At 33.8% G+C, this 10,942-nt stretch overlaps 1 protein-coding gene across 1 annotated transcript in view; it reads left to right on the top strand.

Annotated features, from left to right (window-relative positions):
• Positions 1-61: 61 nt before the first annotated feature.
• Positions 62-10,942, top strand: part of LOC123537188 (uncharacterized) — a 226,999-nt gene continuing 216,118 nt past the window's right edge. Inside the window, exon 1 of the mRNA XM_053548340.1 lies at positions 62-174. The gene's annotated coding sequence lies outside the window, so the exon portion shown is untranslated. The remainder of the gene's footprint in view (positions 175-10,942) is intronic.

Genomic DNA, 10,942 nt, shown 5'->3' with positions numbered 1-10,942 from the left:
ACTATTGAATGATACTTGAGTTACGGTAGATTTGAATTGTTATGCATTGAGCCTAATCACAATCAATCAGTGTGGCAAGCAACGCACAAAAGAACATGTAAAATAAACCATTTTAAACTGCAAACTCAACAAAATGTTTGTCAATTCATAACTGTAGGATAAAATAGCAGTTATGTTTTTGATTCTTTATTTTTCATGTTTCAAAATCCATTCAAACGTTGGTCAATGTTATTTGGAACTTCCGATTGTTTCAAACAAGATGGCGCAAAATTTTCTACCTGTGATAAAGATAAGATTTGTGTGCTGTATTTACTAGTCTCGGAATGTGATCAACCAAGACACAGACTAATATGAAAAAGTAAACCATACCGAGATGTATATATTAAATAAACAGAATAAACAGGAAACAGGCTCATTATGAACTGCTTGATTAGCAAATGATTGATTTCCGCTGATTAGCCACCATCATTTGGTAAACACAATCGACACGAATCGTCGCCTTCACATAAACAGATCACCAAAAAGTATAGATTTGCTAAGCTCGAGACTGAAGCCAACACTGAAACTGACAGTGAAGGTGAGCGTACCAATTAATTTGTACCTATCACCGATATTGACAACAATAACCCATCACTACCTACCCCACCCACCACATCCATGTCAGAAATGAAGCTTACTAAAGACATCAACGAACACAGTGCTTAGTAAGATCCCATATAGATCAAAGACTTAAAAGCAGCTCTTGTAGAGGAGGTCCTTAAAGATCTCAGAGAAGGAATAGAAAATCTGATACACAAAAAGACACGAACACTCAGAGATGAGATAATACATTTAAAAAGCGAAAATGCAAGACTAAATACTGAAGTGAAATTAGCATAATGCTGACCGCGATGAACTGGCAGAATATATGCAAATGATGTGCCTTGACATTTCCGGAACACCAGTTGACAAGGGCATAGCTGACGAGGATGTAGAGGAGAAACCGTAAATTAATTGTCAAATTTACTTATTCTCAAGCCAGGCATAGAGTATATAGTGCAGTGAAGAAATTAGGCGTTTCGTGAATACATACGTCATGAAACCAGACAGCTTAAACAGTCAGGTCTTGCAGAGTGCAAGGTGAATGCGCAAGTGATAGGGGTGACAACGATTCGACAAATTATGAATATAGACGACATTAATGCTATCATAAGAAGTCAAAAAAAAACTAGAATGTGTCTGTAGGACACAGAGTGTGCCTCAATTGGTACATTTGTCACAAATTAGGGGAAATAATTCAAATATTTGCAGTGTTAATGGGGTTTAGCCTTTACAGACATTTTATGAAAAGTATTCATTATTCTAGGCCATATATTTTTGAGCTATGAGCATCACAAACAAAACAAAATCCATTATTTTGGATATTTCAAGGGCCATAACTGTAATAACCGCAATGATTTTCAAGAAGAATGCCAAGTTTGAAAGGTCACATCATGATAAAGACTCAAGCAAGCTTTCATGAATTTATAGTAACCACTTTATGAGCTAGGCACCAAATTAGGTGAAAACGTGCATTTTTTACTATTTGAGGGGCCATAACTTTAAAAATAGGGGGTAAAGCCAGCCAAAAAATAAGAGGTGTGCAAGTTTATATATCATAATAAAGACTTATGCAGGTTTTCAACCATTTATATTAATACTTTTTGAGCTAGGTGTGTCAAAGTTGAAAATGTGCATTTTTGACTATTTCAGGGGCCATTACTCTTAAATTAAGGGGCGGAGTCAGACAAAAAATAGGAGGTGCGCAGGTTCATATCATGATAAAAACTCATACAAGGTTTAATCAATATATATGGAATACTTTTTGAGCTAGGCGCGTCACAAGGTGAAAATGTGCATTTTTGACTATTTTAAGAGCTATAACTCTGAAAATAGGTGGCGGAGACAGACAAAAAATAGGAGGCGCGTAAGTTCATACCATGATAAAGAGTCGTACAAGGTTTAATCAATTTATATGACATGCTTTTTGAGCTAGGCGCGTCACAAGGTGAAAATGTGCATTTTTGACTTTTTTCAGGGGCCATAACTCTGAAAATAGGGAAAACTTTTGTTTTCTCAACCCTGCAGTTCAAAAGTTATCATTGCATAAAGTATAATTGTATTGATTATCACTTATCTGTTCTTTACATGAGCGGACGATTTCTTTCAAGTAATGTTATTTTATGTGTCTGGTCTGTCAAGCTTCACTGCATGTCTACACATCGTCTTCAAGTTTTCTTATTTTGTTTATCATGTCCATTTCGTTGCATATATTAAATCCGGTCTCATAAATAAGTGAAAAAAAGCAATGTCTTATCTTTAAAGTGCACGAGGAAAAAGCCACACGGGAAAGAGAAATAATTAAACTATCACACATGCCCAGGAAACGTGGACTATTTCTCTTGATATATCTGTGTTTCCTTTTGATGAAATCTTCCTAACACTATGTATAGTGAAATATCTTTCTTTTTCTTGCCAGATAAAGATTGTAAGCAGTTCAATTTACAAGATAAGCGCTTGCCAACTAAATATCTTATGAAACCGAGTTCTTGCTTTACCAAATTGAATAGCTTGGCCTTTGATGGTATTAGATTCTTATTATTTTATTAACATTATACTAAAATTTGTAATGTGTACATAATTGTTTTCAAAGATTATGTCTGAATAGCATGGGTATGTTATAATTTAATAGGTTAATTAGAAATTCGATACAATAGTATCTATGTAAATATGAATGTGATAATTTGACAGTATTGAATAGAATTATAATAAACGAACGTAAATTATTGTGTAAGGATACGGGGTTTATTACCTGTGAAACAGAGTCAGTAAATTAATTTGTAATAACTGAAACTGCTTCCGTTGAGTAACTAGGTTTATTTTTGTTTCTTCTATATTTTTCTTTCTAATGTTGCAATTAAATATTTTACTCTCAGTATTTGTTTAGAAAGCATCCCTTTATTGTTGATGTTTCATCTGCTCTTTGCCTTATTTCAGCCTGGAATTATTCTTTTCATAGTCCAATGTTCGGTCACATTACATAAAACAGTTATACGGTATCCGTTCATTTGAATGACTTAGCGGCTTACTGATCGGCTATTGGACTGCTTTATAAACGACATCCGTTTCAAAAACATATATATTTTACTATCATGCTGCTGGTATGTAACACGAGCTTATAAGTGGAGATGATTTACGCTTGCCCTTTTCTGTTGATAGATTCGTATTACCCGATAGTTTAAAGGTTTTTATTAAAATTGTATGGAGAAACTAAATTATCTCCAGACATTACAAATGAGATTTTAGCATTTACTTTAGATGGATTTGATTCAATATTCATAAAGGTCAATTCTTCTCATTCAAAGGGTCTTTAAGTATATGTGTCTAACAGCTTTGTGTCTAAATATTGTTTAAGCTTTACATGCTCGGACGGGTTACATGGGGAATAACACTAGCTGGTAGTCTTACACGGTGCATAACGGCAGTTTCAAAATATACCCTGGTCCTTTTCTTTCTCCATTTTGGAGAAGAGTAACGTAAAATATGTGAAGCGGAAATTATCAACGAATATATGCATTAAAATGGGGGTGTCACAAGAAATTGTAGTTGTTAACATTATGTTAGATAGTTGTTGTCACGCAGATGTACAAAGGGTTGATCAGATGATGTATTATCTTTGATGTTATCTTATTTTTGTCTCTCTTATTTGTATGTTGCTGCAAATGAGCTTGGCTGTCATTGATCTGTTTCAAAATTATCTTGTTTAATGTATTAAATGGGACAGTAAATGTAAATTTCAGTAGGAAATTAAACAACACATTTGGACCCTACTTTTGATGTCGTTTATGTATCCTCGAACCGCCTCTTTCGTTGTAAAAGTGATTAAGAAGGAACGAAGTCAGCATCTGCTCCCAGGACTGTCTTCGATGTACCGCTTTTTGGTTACTTAAAACTATCAACTGAACTACGGCCATTACTTCCATTCACTGACAATAAGAAATGATGTAAATGGATTTGTGTATCTCTTCTTTTTTGTAAACTGTTATTTCCCCTTATAAAGGATATTTAATTTGGTAACCATTTCATTGAATCTATATGGATATTAGTGGTCCTAATACAATAATTCAAGAAACTATGCCAGAGTTGCTCTTCGTCTCGAAGTTTATTCTTAATCAATTATACCTTCGTCTACTTAAATGTGGAATAAATTAGAAATAGATACACAAAATACTCAAACACTTCCGGCGTTCAGTAACAAACTTAAAAAATTGTATAAGCCGCTACACGTTCCGCCTTATTTCCTATTTGTTGGCAGAGTTCTTCAAGTATATCATGCGACAATCAGGAACAGTTTTTGGAATCTAAATGCAGATTTTCATTACAATCACTTACCGGACAATTCTACTTGCGTTTAGAAAACGCAGATCATTACTTTTTCAAGTGTCAATTGTACTCGGACCAGAGGCGTATCTCATTTACAAACACTAGTGATTCATATGCCAATGACCTATAAATGATTTGAATTATCAGCTATATAATTCTGGTTAATGTGAAATGGTAATACAAAAAAAAACTGAAAAATTTTAGGGTTTAAAGCATAACAATAGAACAATTTTAAATAAAGATTTTTGTAAAATACTTATTTACCATCAAAGTCTACACCAGGAGAAACAATCCCCATAACTCTGATTTGAATTTTGACATATTATGCCCCTTTTTATCTTAGAATTTTTGTTAAAATTTTTGATAAAGTCAATATCTCTGTTATGTTAAAGTTTAGACTTGAAACTCAAAATAGTTATTACTATCAAGTCTACCCCAAACAGACACAATTCCAATAACTTGATTTGAATTTTGACAGAGTTATGTCCTTGTAACTTGGATTTTTTTTACTTTTTTACTGGGCAAAGTTCTCATTCAGAGTCAAGCACTGAAAAAAGTCGAGCGCCCTGTCTTACGGACAGCTTCTTGTTGTTTAACTTCTCGCCTGTTATTAACTTATTGCCTGTTACTACTATGCTTTTGGGGAGACATGATCTTTTCTACAAAAGCATCTTCAAGTTTTGTACCAGTGGTATAGATAAAATGTTTAACAAGAGAGATTACTCACTTTAATCAAGTGTTTAATCTAGGTTGGGTTTCTTAATTGTAGCTTCTCTACATGTTGATTGACCATTGCTTGAATGATTTAATGGATATGTTATTGGCAATACTTGTATGTCAAATTTTCTATATATTTTATCTTTCTTAGAACTTTGCAGATTGCAAAACAAGACCTGGAAGTCATTTTGAAGATGACAGCTATAATTCAGTCATAATGGTAACGATCATAGAGTTTCAACATAGAAGATACAGAAAGATAGAATATAAAAAGCTAGGGAAAACATAACAGGTATGTGCATGAGTGACATTCCATCTTATACTTTAGACATCAGTAATGCTTTGAAACACAGATTGAAGCATAGAGGAGAAAAACCTTGACATTTTATGAGTGCCGCTATACATGACTTAGAAACACAAATCTAAAAAGTTTAGACAGATGGCACCTTATAAATGCTGTTTCTGATCATGCATGTAACCAAAGCAATAGCCTAAGACTCATAAAAGAATACTTACAGAAGGGATACACATAAAATTGATTCATGTGAATGGGCCAATAGCAGTGATCTACAGAAACATAAGCTTATACATACAGATGAGAAACCCTTAAAATGTGATGTATTTATGCATGCAATTAAGGCAGTGTTCTGAAGAAACATTTATAGAACATAAAGAAGAAAGATGCTTTAAATGTGATGTTTGTGATTATGTATGTAATAAGAGCAGTAGTGTAAAGAGCAAAGACTCATACAAAATACATTCAGGAGAGAAACCCTTCAAATGTGATTTCTTTGACTATGCATGTGATGCAAACAATCGTCTGAAGAGACATACAAGAGTACATACAGGGGAGAAACAATTTACATGACTTTAGGATGTTTGTTGGTTTTGCATGTATAAAGTGTACTCTATAGATTTATATCAGAATCTTTTGGGGGGAGAAAACCTATAATGTGTTTTCTTGTGATTTTGCAGGTAAAACAAGCAGTAGTCTGAAGATGCACAAGAGAATACATACAGGAAAAAACAATTTAAATGTGATTATGATATGCATGTGAACGACAGTCCTCCAAAGAGCCATTCAATATACATACAGGGGGAAACAATTTACATGTGATGTTTGTGGTTTTGCATCAAATAGCAGCGGTACTCTAAAGACCCATATGATGGAAAACATACAGGGGAGAAACCTTCAAGTGTGATGGTTTGGGTTAATTACTTGTGTAATACACGACAAAGACTGAAGAGCAAAATAGGAAATACTACAGGGAGAAAAAAACCTTCAAGTGTTTTTTTTTTGTACCAATGCATGTACTACAAATAGTAATCTGAAGATACATACAAGAAAACATACAGGGGAGAAATCCTTGAAGTGTGATTTTTGTAATTATCATGTAATGCACGACAAAGTCTGAAGATACATATAAGAATACATACAGGGGGGGAAACCCTTCAAGTGTGAGTTTTTGTACTATTCATGTATACACGTAGTAATCTGAAGTTTCATGTAAGAAAACATACAGGGGAGAAATCCTTTTTAAATGTGATTCTTTTTGATTATGCATGTAAAACTAGCGTTAGTCTGAAAACGCACAAGAGAATACATACAAGAGAATAACCCTTTAAATGTGTTTCCAGTGACTAGCTTTGATACAGACAGTCATCTGAATGCCATTCAGTGGTACATACAGGGGAGAAAACAGTTTACTGCGAGTCTTGGTTTTTGAATCTTATTGCAGCATTACTCTTAAAACACATATGAGAATACATACAAGGGGAAACCCTTCAAGTGTAAATTTTTGCAACTTTTCATGTACTACAAGCAGTAGTCTGAAGAAAAAATAAGAATACATACGGGGGAGAGACCCTAAAAATGTGATTCTTGTGACTATGCAGGTAAAACAAGCAAAAGCCTGAAAAATGACACTAAGAAAATACATACAGGAAAGAAACAATTTAATGTGTGATTCCTGTGACTATGCAGGTATACGGACAGTCATCTGAATAGTCATTCAATGGTACATAAAGGGGAGAAACAATTTACTTGCGACGTTTTGTGGTTTGAATCTTATTGCAGCGATACTCTAAAGACTCATATGAGAATACATACAGGGGAGAAACCCTTTAAGTGTGATTTTTTTTGTAACTATTCATGTACTACAAGTGGAAACTGAAGTGCATAGAAGAATACATCAGGAGAGAAACCCTATAAAGGGTGATTCTTGTGACTATGCAGGTAAAACAAGCAGTAGTCTGAAGATGCACACTAAGATAAACATACAGGAGGAAACTTTTAAAAGTGTGAGTTTTGTGATTATGAATGTTATTGCAGCAGTACTCTAAAGATTCATAGGAAAATCATACGGGGGGAACCCTTTAAATGTGATTCATTAAATATACATGTATTTCACGCAGTAGTCTGAAGAAACATACAGAATACAAAACAGGAGAAAAACCCTTAAATGTGACTCTTGTATCTATACTGTACTTCACGTATTAGTCTAAAGAGACATAAAGGAAAACATACAGAAGAGAAAACCTTTAAATGTGATCCTGTGATTTATGCATTTATACAAGCCAGGGTTCTAGGAATGCTTAATTCGCATAATTGTACGCAACTTCATGGAAATGACCCCCAAAATATTCCAGCCACGAGTCCTAGGATGCGTAAAAATTGTGGGGCATAGCTTACCAAGTCGCAGAATATTCAAGTGAAAAAAAAAAACACTCATTTTCATAGTCATCAATAACATCAAATACCTATACAGTGAAATAAGTAGCAATCTGTGGTTAATCAAATTCTCTTTTAGTCGATCAGACCGATAAACATAATGGGATGCTAAAAGTTTTATAGCTTTAAACCTTTTGTGTAAAAAATTCATCAGCCTTGTGTAAAAAATTTTACTGCATAGCTGGAAAAAAAGAGTTCAAGGATTCAGGAAATAAAATTTATTTTTGTCACACACAAAATGAGGGAAATTTGGGACAGGAGGGCTTTGTATAATTTATGATAACTGAAACAAGTTACGAAAAATATAAACCATAACTCAAATGGGTTATAAACTGCGATAACTTGAAACAGTTACACCCCTGACTGATATATGCATGTTTGCAACAAATATATAAAACACCACACCGCTTATTTAACCCTTAGCCTGCTGCAGGCGAATTTAAAAGCCTTTGCAACAGCTTGGAACCAGATCAACGCGTATTAAATCGGCGTCTGATCAGGTTTCCAAGCTGTTTGCTACTCTGACAATTTTTTCCATTTTGGAGCAAATTTATTTAAAATTTACAATTTTAGCAGACGACATTTCCAGCAGACGACAATTTATCTAGCATGCTAAAGGTTAAACCTGTGTAAAAGCATCACCAGGGCCACTTTCATTATGTAGATCAAAGAAGTATGAATTTTATTTTTATAGCTCTTTGTGTAGATTTAACACCCGAGTTTTTCTAATGTAACTGCGACATTATACATTAGTATCAAAACTTTGTACTGATTTGAATATTTCCCAAAATTTCATACTTTACTATGTAAACAAACTATGTCGGCCTTTTGAATATTTTGTATCACACTCAAAGTTGAAACGAAGCAAGATTAATTTGTAAACATATGTTTACAATCAGTTGTCTGAAGTCACATACTACATTATAAGTATATGAGAACATAGTGGAGGGAAAAAGCTTTCAGTAAATGTGATATTAGTCACTATGCATGTATAAAAACAGGGGTCTGAAAAAAACAAAAAGAGGTGGATGAAATGAGGTAGTTATCATTTTATCAAAGTAAACAAGAGAACAACTACAATGATTTAAAAATTTATGTATGGGTAAATAATAAAACAGTAGTTATCTAAAGAGATATAGGAACGAAATACTTTAAAAAGTGTTATTAAATGACTAAAACATAACCAGTGCCCATCTTCCATTAAATTTTTTTATCTGATGTAGAAAATCCTCTACAAATACATTTTTACAATAATTATGATATAGAGGGAAATTGACATTGAAATAGCATGTAAAACAGTGATAGTTAAGAAATGTTACAGGTAAACTGTGTTTTTGCTATATACTTAATTTTGGACTTTGTAAACCTTTTGCATATTAATATTAACACAAAGAAACCGGTTTGCTGAGTGGTTAGGGGGCGCTGACTTTAAAACACTTGTCCCCATCTATGTGGGTTCGAGCCTCACTCGGGGCGTTGAATTCTTATGTGATGTGGTTCTACCCAGGTGTCTGCTCGTGACGAAATAATTATGGAGGGGCACCTGGGGCCTTCCTCCAACCTTAAAGCTGAAAGTCGCCCCAAAGACTTAAAATTGTGTCGGTGCGACGTTAAAAACCCAAATGAACTGTTTAACCTTCCACCAGTCGCATCTGTCAATGGTTTAAACCTTTTAGTAGCTTTAGTTAGGATTGTAACTGTCACCAACTTGATATAGGCCTTAGCATGTGTGTTTTGAAGAACTGACTGAACTGTATTGGAAGTCTCTGTTACATAAATTAGAAAAAAATGATTTCCACTCGTATCTTCATTCGGGTACAAAATGGTGGGATAAATACCTTGTTGGGGGTTATATTTTTGGTTACTGAAGTTACTATGTGTTATTCAGGGATTTAAAATACGAACATACATAAATGAAATGTCTTTGTGTTTTCGGCAGCAGTCTTAATTGTTTTAGCAGACTTTACTGCTAGAGTTGACACACATTAAATGTATATGTGCGACTGGTTGGGATGGGTGTTTGCTATTTGAGTTGGTTGAGGACTCTGGCCTGGTTGGTAGGTAGAGCTGGCGGTACCGGTATTATGGTTGGTATGTTCAGCCAATGGGGAATTAGTGACCAGAGTTCCTGTGATTAATATTCATTGTATCCTCCTAATCGGTCATGGGGTCCACTCTACTTCTATTGTGTAGAGTGTAGGAAGCTGATTCTCCAGTGTTAATGTTATTGTATTGGTATAAATTGTTTTAGTTCCAAGTAGTCTTTTTAATTTCCATGTATATAAAGTTCCAATATAAAAATAACACATTTCCAATAAATTCTTCAATTCTAATAAATTAAATGTTCCTCTTTAAATTCTATTTAGTGAGTAACAGTTTGCAAAGAATAACTTTTCACATATCAAGTTTTCACAAAGGGCCCAAAGATAAAAGAAATTTTAAAACATATTTTCCCTTTTTCAAATTTAAAACCAAGATTTTGCCTCCTGTTACAAAGAAAAATTTTTTAATAAAACATTTGTCCAATAAAATTTAAGAACAAAATTAAATTTGGTTTAATTAAAAAAACCCGGGCCCGGGCCCCCCCGGGCAAAAACCACGGAAATACCCCGATTCCGTTTGAAAGGAAACCCAACCCGGAAACTTACGGAGGGAAGGCAAATATAATACAATGGTGATACCGTCATTTTAAAACAAGGCAAATTTATGTGTTTTTTATTTCATTTTTAAAAAAGTAGAAAGAAAAGATTAATTTGATGAAAAGTATTTTTGTAAATTTTTGGGCACTTGACAAAAGAAAAAGATTTTAAAATAACAAAATATTTGAATCACACTCAAAAAAAGAAGTAAATACTTTCGGCATTTCGTTTTTCCCAATTTCGGTACGGGACAACGGAGATAGCATTTTAAAAAAACCAAAGGAAATTTTTCAACGAATTTGATAAGCTAGTTAATGGACGTGGGAACCCGGGTTTGTAGTAACGGCGAAGGGTCTAAAAACCGTGCACTGGAAAATTTTTAAAAAAATTTGGTTCCCCCCCAAAGATAGCGTTTTAGCAAAATTAAGTTTTAAATTTTTAAAAAAAAATATCT

Source organism: Mercenaria mercenaria, chromosome 1, assembly GCF_021730395.1.
Source record: "Mercenaria mercenaria strain notata chromosome 1, MADL_Memer_1, whole genome shotgun sequence".
In the NCBI taxonomy this organism is placed as follows: Eukaryota; Metazoa; Mollusca; class Bivalvia; order Venerida; family Veneridae; genus Mercenaria; species Mercenaria mercenaria.
Note: the sequence above shows the minus strand (reverse complement) of the source record. Positions and strands in the feature narration are given on the sequence as shown.